This window comes from Arachis hypogaea, chromosome 13 (genome assembly GCF_003086295.3).
Source record: "Arachis hypogaea cultivar Tifrunner chromosome 13, arahy.Tifrunner.gnm2.J5K5, whole genome shotgun sequence".
In the NCBI taxonomy this organism is placed as follows: Eukaryota; Viridiplantae; Streptophyta; class Magnoliopsida; order Fabales; family Fabaceae; genus Arachis; species Arachis hypogaea.
The window spans coordinates 60,292,918-60,309,707 of record NC_092048.1 but is presented as its reverse complement, the minus strand read 5'-3'; the positions used below and the strand labels follow the sequence as shown (position 1 = coordinate 60,309,707).

The 16,790-nt window shown below is 39.0% G+C and overlaps 2 non-coding genes across 2 annotated transcripts; both read left to right on the top strand.

The window, feature by feature from the left end:
* Positions 1-4,784: 4,784 nt before the first annotated feature.
* On the top strand, positions 4,785-4,888 carry LOC112740051 (small nucleolar RNA R71). Its single transcript, XR_003170986.1, has one exon. It is a non-coding gene; the product is annotated as a small nucleolar RNA R71 (small nucleolar RNA).
* Positions 4,889-13,913: 9,025 nt separating this feature from the next.
* LOC112740050 (small nucleolar RNA R71) lies at positions 13,914-14,017 on the top strand. The gene has a single exon (XR_003170985.1). It is a non-coding gene; the product is annotated as a small nucleolar RNA R71 (small nucleolar RNA).
* Positions 14,018-16,790: the final 2,773 nt, after the last annotated feature.

Genomic DNA, 16,790 nt, shown 5'->3' with positions numbered 1-16,790 from the left:
AGCTTTTTGCCTCTTGAATAGTTTTGGCATCTCACTTTATCCATTGAGGTTCAGAATGATTGGCATCTATAGGAACTTCAGATTTCGAATAGTGCTATTGACTCTCCTAGTTCAGTATGATGATTCTTGAACACAACTTCTTTATGAGTCTTGGCCGTGGCCCTAAGCACTTTGTTTTCCAGTATTACCACCGGATACATAAATGCCACAGACACATAATTGGGTGAACCTTTTCAGATTGTGACTTAGCCTTGCTAAAGTCCCCAAATAGAGGTGTCCAGGGTTCTTAAGCACACTCTTTGTTTTTTTTTTTTTTTTTTTTTGCTTTGGACCTTGACTTTAACCGCTCAGTCTCAAGTTTTCACTTGACACCTACACGCCACAAGCACATGGTTAGGGACAGCTTGGTTTAGCCGCTTAGACCAGGATTTTATTCCTTTAGGCCCTCCTATCCACTGATGCTCAAAGCCTTGGGATCCTTTTTATTTGCCCTTGCCTTTTGGTTTTAAGGGTTATTGGCTTTTTCTGCTTGCTTTTTCTTTTTCTTTCTATTTTTTTTTTGCCTATTTTTTTCTTCTCCTTTTTTTTTTTCTGCAAGCTTTGTTCTTTGCTGCTTTTTCTTGCTTCAAGAATCATTTTTATGATTTTTCAGATTATCAAATAACGTGTCTCCTAGTCATCATTCTTTCAAGAGCCAACATATTTAACATTCTTAAACAACAACTTCAAAAGACATATGCACTGTTCAAGCATTCATTCAGAAAACAAGAAGCATTGTCACCACATTAATATAATTAAACTAAGTTCAAGGATAAATTCAAAACTCATGTACTTCTTGTTCTTTTGAATTAAAACATTTTTCATTTAAGAGAGGTGATGGATTCATAGGACATTCATATCTTTAAGACAAAGTTACTAACTACTAATGATCATGTAATGAAGGCACAAACATAGATAAGCACATAATACAGAAAACGAAAAACAGAGAAAGCAAGAACAAGGAATGAATCCACCTTAGTGATGGTGGCGTTTCCTTCTTGAGGAACCAATGATGTCCTTGAGCTCTTCTATGCCTCTTCCTTGTCTTTGTTGCTCCTCCCTCATTGCTTTTTGATCTTCTCTTATTTCATGAAGCATGATGGAGTGCTCTTGGTGTTCCACCCTTAGTTGTCCCATATTGGAACTTAATTCTCCCAAGGAGGTGTTGATTTTCTCCCAATAATTTTGTGGAGGAAAGTGCATTTGAGGCATCTCAGGGATCTCATGGAAATGAGCTTCTTGCGCCTCTTGAGCTCCATGACTGGGCTCTCTTGCTTGCTCCATCTTTTTCTTAGTGATGGGCTTGTCCTCTTTGATGAGGATATCTCCCTCTATGTCAATCCCAGCCGAATTGCATAGGTGGTAGATGAGGTGAGGAAAGGCTAACCTTGCCATGGTGGAGGACTTGTCAGCCACCTTGTAGAGTTCTTGAGGTATAATCTCATGAACTTCCACCTCTTCTCCAATCATGATGCTATGGATCATGATGGCCCGGTCTATAGTAACTTCAGACCGGTTGCTAGTGGGAATGATTGAGCATTGAATAAACTCCAACCATCTTTTAGCTATAGGCTTGAGGTCCAATCTTCTTAGTTGAACCGGCTTGCCTTTGGAGTCAATCTTCCATTAAGCTCCTTCTACACATATGTCCATAAGGACTTGGTCCAACCTTTGATCAAAGTTGACTCTCCTTGTGTAGGGGCGTGCGTTCTCTTCCATGTATGGCAAGTTGAACGCCAACCTCACATTCTCCGGACTAAAATCTAAGTATTTCCCCCGAACCATTGTAACATAGTTCTTTGGATCCAGGTTCTTACTTTGATCATGGTTCTTGGTGATCCATGCATTGGCATAGAACTCTTGAACCATTAGGATGCCGACTTGTTGGATGGGATTTGTTATAACTTCCCAACCTCTTCTTTGAATTTCATGTCGGATCTCCGGATACTCATTTCTTTTGAGTTTAAAAGGGACCTCAGGGATCACCTTCTTCTTGGCCACAACATCACAAAAGTGGTCTTGATGGGCTTTGGAGATGAACCTTTCCATCTCCCATGACTCGGATGCGGAAGCTTTTATCTTCCCTTTCCCTCTTCTAGAGGATTCTCCGGTCTTAGATGCCATCAATGGTAATGGAAAAACAAAAAAAGCTATGCTTTTACCACACCAAACTTAGAATATTGCTCGCCCTCGAGCAATAAACAAAAGAATAGAAGAAGAAGAAGAAGAAATATGGAGAGGGAGAGGGAGATGTGGTTTCGGCCAAGAGGAGTGTAGAGGGGTGTGTTGTGTGAATTTGATGAAGAATGGAGGTCTTTATATAGGGAAGGGAGGGGGGTTATTGTTCGGCCATATGGGTGGGTTTGGGTGAGAAATTGGTTTTGAATTTTGAAGGTAGGTGGAGTTTATGAGGTAGGTTTATAGGGAAGAGTGGATGGATGTGAGTGGTGAAGGTTTAGTGGGGAAGAGAGATTGAGGTGATTGGTGAAGGCTTTTTGGGGAAGAGTGTTTATGGGGTTATGTGAAAGAGAGTGGTGAGAAGAAGTGAGTGGAGGTAGGTGGGGATCCTGTGGGGTCCACAGATCCTGAGTGGATCTTGTGGGGTCCACAGATCCTGAGGTGTTCAAGGATTTACATCCCTGCACCCATTAGGCATGTAAAAATGCCTTTGTATCCAACTCTGGGCGTTCAGCGCCAGGTTGGTGGCCATTTTAGGCGTTCAACGCCCATCTGTGTGCCATTTCTGGCGTTGAACGCCAGAACCATGCCTGTTCTGGCGTTCAGCGCCCAGAAGCTGCCCATTTTGGGCGTTCAGTGCCAGAACCATGCTCTGTTCTGGCGCTGAACGCCAAACAGATGCTCCTCCAGGGTGTGATTTTTCTTCTGCTGTTTTTGATTCCGTTTTCAATTTTTATGTTTATTTTGTGATTCCACATGATCATGAACCTAAGAAAACATGAAAAATAATAAAAATAAGAATTAGATAAACATTGGGTTGCCTCCCAACAAGTGCTTCTTTAATGTCAATAGCTTGACAGTGGGCTCTCATGGAGCCTCACAGATGTGCAGAGCTTTGTTGAGACTCTCCAACACCAAACTTAGAGTTTGGATATGGGAGTTCAACACCAAACTTAGAGTTTGGTTGTGGCCTCCCAACACCAAACTTAGAGTTTGACTGTGGGGGCTCTGGTTGACTCTGCTGGGAGAGAAGCTTTTCCTGCTTCCTCTCCATGGTTGCAGAGGGGGATCCTTGAGTTTTGAATACAAGGGAGTTCTCATTCCATTGAAGGAATATTTCACCTCTGTCAACATCAATCACAGCTCTTGCTGTGGCCAGGAAAGGTCTTCCTAGGATGATGGATTCATCCTCTTCCTTTCCAGTATCCAGGACTATGAAATCAGCAGGTATGTAAAGGCCCTCAACCTTTACTAATACATCTTCTACTTGTCCATAAGCCTGTTTTCTTGAGCTGTCTGCCATCTCCAGTGAGATTTTAGCAGCTTGCACCCCATAGATTCCCAGTTTCTCTATTACAGAGAGGGGCATGAGGTTTATTCCTGAACCAAGGTCACACAGAGCCTTAAAGACCATGGTGCCTATGGTGTAGGGTATTATGAACTTTCCAGGATCCTGTCTCTTCTGAGGCAATGTCAGTTGATCCAGATCACTTAGTTCATTGATGAACAAGGGAGGTTCAACTTCCCAAGCATCAATGCCAAATAATTTGGCATTCAGCTTCATGATTGCACCAAGAAACTTGGCAATTTGCTCTTCAGTGACATCCTCATTCTCTTCAGAAGAGGAATACTCATCAGAGCTCATGAAGGGCATAAGGAGGTTCAATGGAATCTCTATGGTCTCTAGATGGGCCTCAGAGTCCTTTGATTCCTCAGAGGGAAGCTCCTTATTGATCACTGGACGTCCCAGGAGGTCTTCCTCCTTTGGATTCACGTCCTCTCCTCTCCTCACAGGTTCGGCCATGGCGCTTATGTCAATGGCCTTGCACTCTCCTTTTGGGTTCTCTTCTGTATTGCTTGGGAGAGTACTAGGAGGGATTTCAGTGATCCTTTTACTCAGCTGGCCCACTTGTGCTTCCAAATTTCTAATGGAAGACCTTGTTTCATTCATGAAACTTACAGTGGCCTTGGACAGATCAGAGACTAGATTTGCTAAATTAGAAGCATTTTGTTCAGTGTTCTCTGCCTGTTGCTGAGTGGATGATGGAAAAGGTTTATTATTGTTAAACCTGTTTCTTCCACCATTATTAAAGCCTTGTTGGGGCTTTTGATCCTTCCATGAGAAATTTGGATGATTTCTCCATGTTGCGTTATAGGTGTTTCCATAAGGTTCACCTAAGTAATTTACCTCTGCTATTGCAGGGTTCTCAGGATCATAAGCTTCTTCTTCAGAAGATGCCTCTTGAGTACTGTTGGATGCAGCTTGCATTCTATGCAGACTCCGAGAAATCATATTGACTTGCTGAGTCAATATTTTGTTCTGAGCCAATATGGCATTCAGAGTATCAACCTCAAGAACTCCCTTCTTCATAGGCGTCCCATTACTCACAGGATTCCTTTCAGAAGTGTACATGAACTGGTTATTAGCAACCATGTCAATGAGTTCTTGAGCTTCTGCAGGCGTTTTCTTTAGGTGAATGGATCCACCTGCAGAAGTGTCCAGTGACATCTTTGATAGCTCAGATAAACCATCATAGAATATATCCAGGATGGTCCATTCTGAAAGCATGTCAGAAGGACACTTTTTGGTCAACTGTTTGTATCTTTCCCAAGCTTCATAGAGGGATTCACCTTCTTTCTGTCTGAAGGTTTGAACATCAGCTCTGAGCTTGCTCAGCTTTTGAGGAGGAAAGTACTTGGCTAAGAAAGCCGTGACCAGCTTATCCCAAGAGTTCAGGCTGTCTTTAGGTTGAGAATCCAACCATAATCTAGCTCTGTCTCTTACAACAAAAGGGAAAAACATGAGCCTGTAGACTTCAGGATCTACTCCATTAGTCTTAACAATATCACATATCTGCAAGAATTCAGTTAAAAACTGAAAAGGATCTTCAGATGGAAGTCCATGAAACTTGCAGTTCTGCTGCATCAGAGAAACTAATTGAGGTTTCAGCTCAAAGTTGTTTGCTCCAATGGCAGGAATGGAGATGCTTCTTCCATGTAAATTGGAATTAGGTGCAGTGAAGTCCCCAAGCATCTTCCTTACATTATTATTATTTTCGGCTTCCATCTCCTCTTCCTGTTCAAAAATTTCTGAAAGGTTATCTCTGGATTATTGTATTTTGGCTTCTCTTAATTTTCTCTTTAGAGTCCTTTCAGGTTCTGGATCTGCTTCCACAAGAATGTTCTTATCCTTGCTCCTGCTCATATGACAAAGAAGAAGGCACAGAAAAATAATAATAATAATAGAGATCCTTTATACCATAATATAGGGATCCCTTTGTGAGTGGAAGAAAAGAGGGGGAGACAAAGAATGTGATTGTAAAGGAAGAAACACAACTGTACGGATGGAAGAGATGTGAGATGAGATGTTAGGATATGAATGAATAAATAGAATAGGATGGGGGAGGGATAATTTTCGAAAATTATTTTGAAAAAGAGTTAGTGATTTTTGAAAAATGGTTTTTGAAAAATGTTAGAAATTTTCGAAAATTAAGATTTTAAAAATTAAAATAATTAATAAATTAAAAAGAAATTTTGAAAAAGAGGGGAGATATTTTCGAAAATTAGAGAGAGAGAGAGTTAGTTAGGTAGTTTTGAAAAAGTTAAGAAACAAACAAAAAGTTAGTTAGTTAGTTGAAACAAATTTTGAAAAGATAAGAAGTTAGGAAGTTAGAAAAGATATTTTGAAAAGATATTTTTGAACAAGATAAGATAAGAAGATATTTTGAAAAGATATGATAGGAATTAGTTTTGAAAAAGATTTGATTTTTAAAATCACAATCAATGACTTGATTCATAAGAAATCACAAGATATGATTCTAGAACTTAAAGTTTGAATCTTTCTTAACAAGCAAGTAACAAACTTCAAATTTTTGAATCAAAACATTAATTGATTATGTTATTTTCGAAAATTTGGTATAAAAATAAGAAAAAGATTTTTGAAAAATATTTTTGGAATTTTCGAAAATAACTAAGAATTTTGAAAAAGATTTGATTTTTGAAAAAGATTTTGAAAAAGATAAGATTTTCAAATTGAAAATTTGATTTGACTCATGAGAAACAATTTGATTTTAAATATTTTTGAAAAAGTCAACTCAAATTTTCGAATTTGATGAGAGAAAAAGGGAAAGATATTTTTTTTTATTTTTTTTGAATTTTTATAATGAGAGAGAAAAACACAAAAAAAATGCAATGCATGAAATTTTTAGATCAAAACATGTGATGCATGCAAGAATGCTATGAATGTCAAGATGAACACCAAGAACACTTTGAATGTCATGATGAACATCAAGAACATATTTTTGAAAAAAAATTTTTATGCAAAGAAGACATGCAAGACATCAAACTTAGAATTCTTTAATGCTTAGGCACTAAGAATTCAAGAATGCATATGATAAACATGAAAAGACACAAAACAAAAAATCATCAAGATCATACAAGAAGACTTACCAAGAACAACTTGAAGATCATGAAGAACACTATGAATGCATGATATTTTCGAAAAATGCTAGATGCATATGCAAGTGACACCAAACTTATGATATGACTCAAGACTCAAACAAGAAACAGAAAATATTTTTGATTTTTATGATTTTCTAAATTTTTTTTTTAGATTTTTATTTTATATTTTTCGCATATTAAGAGAAAAAAATAAGGATTCCAAAAATTTTTAATATGAATTCCAGGAATCTTGCCATGTTAGTCTAAAGCTTCAGTCCAGGAATTAGACATGGCTCACTAGCCAGCCAAGCTTTCAAAGAAAGCTCCAGTCCAAAACACTAGACATGGCCAATGGCCAGCCAAGCTTCAGCAGGTGATCATGGATCAGCAGCAGGTGGATGAGCAACAACTAGGTTGCTCTTGATAACAAATTGCAAGCCTCAGTCCAAATGAATTTAGACATGGCTTTACAGCCAGCCAGGCTTCACATGCTTCATGAAACACTAGAATTCATTCTTAAAAATTTTGAATAAATTTTTGAAAACATTTTTTTTTTCGAAAACAGATGAGAAAGTTTTGAAAGATTTTTGAAAAATTTTTGAAAAGAAAACAAAAAGAAAATTACCTAATCTGAGCAACAAGATGAACCGTCAGTTGTCCAAACTCGAACAATCCCCGGCAACGGCGCCAAAAACTTGGTGCACGAAATTGTGATGTCCAGGCTCAAACAATCCCCGGCAACGTGAGCAACTTGGTGCTCTGATCTCAATACATAATTGTCACAACTTCGATACAACTAACCAGCAAGTGCACTGGGTCGTCCAAGTAATACCTTACGTGAGTAAGGCTCGAATCCCACGGAGATTGTTGGTATGAAGCAAGCTATGGTCACCTTGTAAATCTCAGTCAGGCAGATATAAAGTGATAATGGTGTTTTCGAATATTATATAATAAAATAGGGATAGAGATACTTATGTAAATCATTGGTAGGAATTTCAGATAAGCGAATGGAGATGCTTTTCGTTCCTCTGAACCTCTGCTTTCCTGCTATCTTCATCCAATCAGTCTTACTCCTTTCCATGGCTGGCTTTATGCAAGGGCATCACCGTTGTCAGTGGCTACATCCCCTCCTCTCAGTGAATAATATGCTCACGCACCCTGTCACGGCACGGCTATTCATCTGTCGGTTCCCGATCATGCTGGAATAGGATTCACCCTCCTTTTGCGTCTGTCACTAACGCCCAGCACTCGCGAGTTTGAAGCTCGTCACAGTCATTCAATCATTGAATCCTACTCAGAATACCACAGACAAGGTTTAGACCTTCCGGATTCTCTTGAATGCCGCCATCATTTTAGCTTACGCCACGAAGATTCTGGTTAGGAGATCTAAGAGATACTCATTCTAGCTTAATTCATGTAGAACAGAAGTGTTTGTCAGGCACGCGTTCATAAGGGAGAAGGATGATGAGCGTCACACATAATCATCACCTTCATCACGTTCTTGGGTGCGAATGGATATCTTAGAAGCGAAATAAGAAGAATTGAATAGAAAACAGTAGTACTTTGCATTAATCTTTGAGGAACAGTAGAGCTCCACACCTTAATCTATGGAGTGTAGAAACTCTACCGTATGAAAATACATAAGTGAAGGTCCAGGCATGGCCGTGTGGCCAGCCCCTATGGTCTAAGAACAATGCGTTCAATGATGGTCAAAAAGACGCCTAATACAATAGTAAGAGGTCCTATTTATAATAAACTAGTCACTAGGGTTTACATAAGTGAGTAATTGATGCATAAATCCACTTCCTGGGCCCACTTGGTGTGTGTTTGGGCTGAGCCTGAGTGTTGCACGTGCAGAGGCCATTTGTGGAGTTGAACGCCAGTTTCTGTGCCAGTTTGGGCGTTCAGCTCTGGTTTTGGATCCTTTTCCGGCGCTGGACGCCAGATTTGGGTAGAAGGCTGGCGTTGAACGCCAGTTTACGTCGTCTATTCTTGGCCAAAGTATGGACTATTATATATTGCTGGAAAGCGCTGGATGTCTACTTTCAACGCAATTGGAATCGCGCCATTTCGAGTTCTGTAGCTCCAGAAAATCCACTTTGAGTGCAGGGAGGTCAGAATCCAACAGCATCAGCAGTCCTTCTTCAACCTCTGAATCTGATTTCAGCTCAAGTCCCTCAATTTCAGCCAGAAAATACCTGAAATCACAGAAAAACACACAAACTCATAGTAAAGTCCAGAAATGTGAATTTAACATAAAAACTAATGAAAACATCCCTAAAAGTAACTAGATCCTACTAAAAACATACTAAAAACAGTGTCAAAAAGCGTATAAATTATCCGCTCATCACAACACCAAACTTAAATTGTTGCTTGTTCCCAAGCAACTGAAAATCAAATAGGATAAAAAGAAGAGAATATACTATAAATTCCAAACTATCAATGAAACATAGCTTCAATCATATGAGCGGGACTTATAGCTTTTTGCCTCTTGAATAGTTTTGGCATCTCACTTTATCCATTGAGGTTCAGAATGATTGGCATCTATAGGAACTTCAGATTTCGAATAGTGCTATTGACTCTCCTAGTTCAGTATGATGATTCTTGAACACAACTTCTTTATGAGTCTTGGCCGTGGCCCTAAGCATTTGTTTTCCAGTATTACCACCGGATACATAAATGCCACAGACACATAATTGGGTGAACCTTTTCAGATTGTGACTTAGCCTTGCTAAAGTCCCCAAATAGAGGTGTCCAGGGTTCTTAAGCACACTCTTTGTTTTTTTTTTTTTTCTTTTTGCTTTGGACCTTGACTTTAACCGCTCAGTCTCAAGTTTTCACTTGACACCTACACGCCACAAGCACATGGTTAGGGACAGCTTGGTTTAGCCGCTTAGACCAGGATTTTATTCCTTTAGGCCCTCCTATCCACTGATGCTCAAAGCCTTGGGATCCTTTTTATTTGCCCTTGCCTTTTGGTTTTAAGGGTTATTGGCTTTTTCTGCTTGCTTTTTCTTTTTCTTTCTATTTTTTTTTTCGCCTATTTTTTTCTTCTCCTTTTTTTTTTTCTGCAAGCTTTGTTCTTTGCTGCTTTTTCTTGCTTCAAGAATCATTTTTATGATTTTTCAGATTATCAAATAACATGTCTCCTAGTCATCATTCTTTCAAGAGCCAACATATTTAACATTCTTAAACAACAACTTCAAAAGACATATGCACTGTTCAAGCATTCATTCAGAAAACAAGAAGCATTGTCACCACATCAATATAATTAAACTAAGTTCAAGGATAAATTCAAAACTCATGTACTTCTTGTTCTTTTGAATTAAAACATTTTTCATTTAAGAGAGGTGATGGATTCATAGGACATTCATATCTTTAAACAAAGTTACTAACTACTAATGATCATGTAATGAAGGCACAAACATAGATAAGCACATAATACAGAAAACGAAAAACAGAAAAAGCAAGAACAAGGAATGAATCCACCTTAGTGATGGTGGCGTTTCCTTCTTGAGGAACCAATGATGTCCTTGAGCTCTTCTATGCCTCTTCCTTGTCTTTGTTGCTCCTCCCTCATTGCTTTTTGATCTTCTCTTATTTCATGAAGCATGATGGAGTGCTCTTGGTGTTCCACCCTTAGTTGTCCCATATTGGAACTTAATTCTCCCAGGGAGGTGTTGATTTGCTCCCAATAATTTTGTGGAGGAAAGTGCATTTGAGGCATCTCAGGGATCTCATGGAAATGAGCTTCTTGCGCCTCTTGAGCTCCATGACTGGGCTCTCTTGCTTGCTCCATCTTTTTCTTAGTGATGGGCTTGTCCTCTTTGATGAGGATATCTCCCTCTATGTCAATCCCAGCCGAATTGCATAGGTGGTAGATGAGGTGAGGAAAGGCTAACCTTGCCATGGTGGAGGACTTGTCAGCCACCTTGTAGAGTTCTTGAGGTATAATCTCATGAACTTCCACCTCTTCTCCAATCATGATGCTATGGATCATGATGGCCCGGTCTATAGTAACTTCAGACCGGTTGCTAGTGGGAATGATTGAGCATTGAATAAACTCCAACCATCTTTTAGCTATAGGCTTGAGGTCCAATCTTCTTAGTTGAACCGGCTTGCCTTTGGAGTCAATCTTCCATTGAGCTCCTTCTACACATATGTCCATAAGGACTTGGTCCAACCTTTGATCAAAGTTGACTCTCCTTGTGTAGGGGCTGCGTTCTCTTCCATGTATGGCAAGTTGAACGCCAACCTCACATTCTCCGGACTAAAATCCAAGTATTTCCCCCGAACCATTGTAACATAGTTCTTTGGATCCAGGTTCTTACTTTGATCATGGTTCTTGGTGATCCATGCATTGGCATAGAACTCTTGAACCATTAGGATGCCGACTTGTTGGATGGGATTTGTTATAACTTCCCAACCTCTTCTTTGAATTTCATGTCGGATCTCCGGATACTCATTTCTTTTGAGTTTAAAAGGGACCTCAGGGATCACCTTCTTCTTGGCCACAACATCATAGAAGTGGTCTTGATGGGCTTTGGAGATGAACCTTTCCATCTCCCATGACTCGGATGTGGAAGCTTTTATCTTCCCTTTCCCTCTTCTAGAGGATTCTCCGGTCTTAGATGCCATCAATGGTAATGGAAAAACAAAAAAAGCTATGCTTTTACCACACCAAACTTAGAATATTGCTCGCCCTCGAGCAATAAACAAAAGAATAGAAGAAGAAGAAGAAGAAATATGGAGAGGGAGAGGGAGATGTGGTTTCGGCCAAGAGGAGTGTAGAGGGGTGTGTTGTGTGAATTTGATAAGAATGGAGGTCTTTATATAGGGAAGGGAGGGGGGTTATTGTTCGGCCATATGGGTGGGTTTGGGTGAGAAATTGGTTTTGAATTTTGAAGGTAGGTGGAGTTTATGAGGTAGGTTTATAGGGAAGAGTGGATGGATGTGAGTGGTGAAGGTTTAGTGGGGAAGAGAGATTGAGGTGATTGGTGAAGGCTTTTTGGGGAAGAGTGTTTATGGGGTTATGTGAAAGAGAGTGGTGAGAAGAAGTGAGTGGAGGTAGGTGGGGATCCTGTGGGGTCCACAGATCCTGAGTGGATCTTGTGGGGTCCACAGATCCTGAGGTGTTCAAGGATTTACATCCCTGCACCCATTAGGCATGTAAAAATGCCTTTGTATCCAACTCTGGGCGTTCAGCGCCAGGTTGGTGGCCATTTTAGGCGTTCAACGCCCATCTGTGTGCCATTTCTGGCGTTGAACGCCAGAACCATGCCTGTTCTGGCGTTCAGCGCCCAGAAGCTGCCCATTTTGGGCGTTCAGTGCCAGAACCATGCTCTGTTCTGGCGCTGAACGCCAAACAGATGCTCCTCCAGGGTGTGATTTTTCTTCTGCTGTTTTTGATTCCGTTTTCAATTTTTATGTTTATTTTGTGATTCCACATGATCATGAACCTAAGAAAACATGAAAAATAATAAAAATAAGAATTAGATAAACATTGGGTTGCCTCCCAACAAGTGCTTCTTTAATGTCAATAGCTTGACAGTGGGCTCTCATGGAGCCTCACAGATGTGCAGAGCTTTGTTGAGACTCTCCAACACCAAACTTAGAGTTTGGATATGGGAGTTCAACACCAAACTTAGAGTTTGGTTGTGGCCTCCCAACACCAAACTTAGAGTTTGACTGTGGGGGCTTGGTTGACTCTGCTGGGAGAGAAGCTTTTCCTGCTTCCTCTCCATGGTTGCAGAGGGGGATCCTTGAGTTTTGAATACAAGGGAGTTCTCATTCCATTGAAGGAATATTTCACCTCTGTCAACATCAATCACAGCTCTTGCTGTGGCCAGGAAAGGTCTTCCTAGGATGATGGATTCATCCTCTTCCTTTCCAGTATCCAGGACTATGAAATCAGCAGGTATGTAAAGGCCCTCAACCTTTACTAATACATCTTCTACTTGTCCATAAGCCTGTTTTCTTGAGCTGTCTGCCATCTCCAGTGAGATTTTAGCAGCTTGCACCCCATAGATTCCCAGTTTCTCTATTACAGAGAGGGGCATGAGGTTTATTCCTGAACCAAGGTCACACAGAGCCTTAAAGACATGGTGCCTATGGTGTAGGGTATTATGAACTTTCCAGGATCCTGTCTCTTCTGAGGCAATGTCAGTTGATCCAGATCACTTAGTTCATTGATGAACAAGGGAGGTTCAACTTCCCAAGCATCAATGCCAAATAATTTGGCATTCAGCTTCATGATTGCACCAAGAAACTTGGCAATTTGCTCTTCAGTGACATCCTCATTCTCTTCAGAAGAGGAATACTCATCAGAGCTCATGAAGGGCATAAGGAGGTTCAATGGAATCTCTATGGTCTCTAGATGGGCCTCAGAGTCCTTTGATTCCTCAGAGGGAAGCTCCTTATTGATCACTGGACGTCCCAGGAGGTCTTCCTCCTTGGGATTCACGTCCTCTCCTCTCCTCACAGGTTCGGCCATGGCGCTTATGTCAATGGCCTTGCACTCTCCTTTTGGGTTCTCTTCTGTATTGCTTGGGAGAGTACTAGGAGGGATTTCAGTGATCCTTTTACTCAGCTGGCCCACTTGTGCTTCCAAATTTCTAATGGAAGACCTTGTTTCATTCATGAAACTTACAGTGGCCTTGGACAGATCAGAGACTAGATTTGCTAAATTAGAAGCATTTTGTTCAGTGTTCTCTGCCTGTTGCTGAGTGGATGATGGAAAAGGTTTATTATTGTTAAACCTGTTTCTTCCACCATTATTAAAGCCTTGTTGGGGCTTTTGATCCTTCCATGAGAAATTTGGATGATTTCTCCATGTTGAGTTATAGGTGTTTCCATAAGGTTCACCTAAGTAATTTACCTCTGCTATTGCAGGGTTCTCAGGATCATAAGCTTCTTCTTCAGAAGATGCCTCTTGAGTACTGTTGGATGCAGCTTGCATTCTATGCAGACTCTGAGAAATCATATTGACTTGCTGAGTCAATATTTTGTTCTGAGCCAATATGGCATTCAGAGTATCGACCTCAAGAACTCCCTTCTTCATAGGCGTCCCATTACTCACAGGATTCCTTTCAGAAGTGTACATGAACTGGTTATTAGCAACCATGTCAATGAGTTCTTGAGCTTCTGCAGGCGTTTTCTTTAGGTGAATGGATCCACCTGCAGAAGTGTCCAGTGACATCTTTGATAGCTCAGATAAACCATCATAGAATATATCCAGGATGGTCCATTCTGAAAGCATGTCAGAAGGACACTTTTTGGTCAACTGTTTGTATCTTTCCCAAGCTTCATAGAGGGATTCACCTTCTTTCTGTCTGAAGGTTTGAACATCAGCTCTGAGCTTGCTCAGCTTTTGAGGAGGAAAGTACTTGGCTAAGAAAGCCGTGACCAGCTTATCCCAAGAGTTCAGGCTGTCTTTAGGTTGAGAATCCAACCATAATCTAGCTCTGTCTCTTACAGCAAAAGGGAAAAGCATGAGCCTGTAGACTTCAGGATCTACTCCATTAGTCTTAACAATATCACATATCTGCAAGAATTCAGTTAAAAACTGAAAAGGATCTTCAGATGGAAGTCCATGAAACTTGCAGTTCTGCTGCATCAGAGAAACTAATTGAGGTTTCAGCTCAAAGTTGTTTGCTCCAATGGCAGGAATGGAGATGCTTCTTCCATGTAAATTGGAATTAGGTGCAGTGAAGTCCCCAAGCATCTTCCTTACATTATTATTATTTTCGGCTGCCATCTCCTCTTCCTATTCGAAAATTTCTGAAAGGTTATCTCTGGATTATTGTATTTTGGCTTCTCTTAATTTTCTCTTCAGAGTCCTTTCAGGTTCTGGATCTGCTTCCACAAGAATGTTCTTATCCTTGCTCCTGCTCATATGACAAAGAAGAAGGCACAGAAAAATAATAATAATAATAGAGATCCTTTATACCATAATATAGGGATCCCTTTGTGAGTGGAAGAAAAGAGGGGGAGACAAAGAATGTGATTGTAAAGGAAGAAACACAACTGTACGGATGGAAGAGATGTGAGATGAGATGTTAGGATATGAATGAATAAATAGAATAGGATGGGGGAGGGATAATTTTCGAAAATTATTTTGAAAAAGAGTTAGTGATTTTTGAAAAATGGTTTTTGAAAAATGTTAGAAATTTTCGAAAATTAAGATTTTAAAAATTAAAATAATTAATAAATTAAAAAGAAATTTTGAAAAAGAGGGGAGATATTTTCGAAAATTAGAGAGAGAGAGAGTTAGTTAGGTAGTTTTGAAAAAGTTAAGAAACAAACAAAAAGTTAGTTAGTTAGTTGAAACAAATTTTGAAAAGATAAGAAGTTAGGAAGTTAGAAAAGATATTTTGAAAAGATATTTTTGAACAAGATAAGATAAGAAGATATTTTGAAAAGATATGATAGGAATTAGTTTTGAAAAAGATTTGATTTTTAAAATCACAATCAATGACTTGATTCATAAGAAATCACAAGATATGATTCTAGAACTTAAAGTTTGAATCTTTCTTAACAAGCAAGTAACAAACTTCAAATTTTTGAATCAAAACATTAATTGATTATGTTATTTTCGAAAATTTGGTATAAAAATAAGAAAAAGATTTTTGAAAAATATTTTTGGAATTTTCGAAAATAACTAAGAATTTTGAAAAAGATTTGATTTTTGAAAAAGATTTTGAAAAAGATAAGATTTTCAAATTGAAAATTTGATTTGACTCATGAGAAACAATTTGATTTTAAATATTTTTGAAAAAGTCAACTCAAATTTTCGAATTTGATGAGAGAAAAAGGGAAAGATATTTTTTTTTATTTTTTTTGAATTTTTATAATGAGAGAGAAAAACACAAAAAAAATGCAATGCATGAAATTTTTAGATCAAAACATGTGATGCATGCAAGAATGCTATGAATGTCAAGATGAACACCAAGAACACTTTGAATGTCATGATGAACATCAAGAACATATTTTTGAAAAAAAATTTTTATGCAAAGAAGACATGCAAGACATCAAACTTAGAATTCTTTAATGCTTAGGCACTAAGAATTCAAGAATGCATATGATAAACATGAAAAGACACAAAACAAAAAATCATCAAGATCATACAAGAAGACTTACCAAGAACAACTTGAAGATCATGAAGAACACTATGAATGCATGATATTTTCGAAAAATGCTAGATGCATATGCAAGTGACACCAAACTTATGATATGACTCAAGACTCAAACAAGAAACAGAAAATATTTTTGATTTTTATGATTTTCTAAATTTTTTTTTTTGGATTTTTATTTTATATTTTTCGCATATTAAGAGAAAAAAATAAGGATTCCAAAAATTTTTAATATGAATTCCAGGAATCTTGCCATGTTAGTCTAAAGCTTCAGTCCAGGAATTAGACATGGCTCACTAGCCAGCCAAGCTTTCAAAGAAAGCTCCAGTCCAAAACACTAGACATGGCCAATGGCCAGCCAAGCTTCAGCAGGTGATCATGGATCAGCAGCAGGTGGATGAACAACAACTAGGTTGCTCTTGATAACAAATTGCAAGCCTCAGTCCAAATGAATTTAGACATGGCTTTACAGCCAGCCAGGCTTCACATGCTTCATGAAACACTAGAATTCATTCTTAAAAATTTTGAATAAATTTTTGAAAACATTTTTTTTTTCGAAAACAGATGAGAAAGTTTTGAAAGATTTTTGAAAAATTTTTGAAAAGAAAACAAAAAGAAAATTACCTAATCTGAGCAACAAGATGAACCGTCAGTTGTCCAAACTCGAACAATCCCCGGCAACGGCGCCAAAAACTTGGTGCACGAAATTGTGATGTCCAGGCTCAAACAATCCCCGGCAACGTGAGCAACTTGGTGCTCTGATCTCAATACATAATTGTCACAACTTCGATACAACTAACCAGCAAGTGCACTGGGTCGTCCAAGTAATACCTTACGTGAGTAAGGCTCGAATCCCACGGAGATTGTTGGTATGAAGCAAGCTATGGTCACCTTGTAAATCTCAGTCAGGCAGATATAAAGTGATAATGGTGTTTTCGAATATTATATAATAAAATAGGGATAGAGATACTTATGTAAATCATTGGTAGGAATTTCAGATAA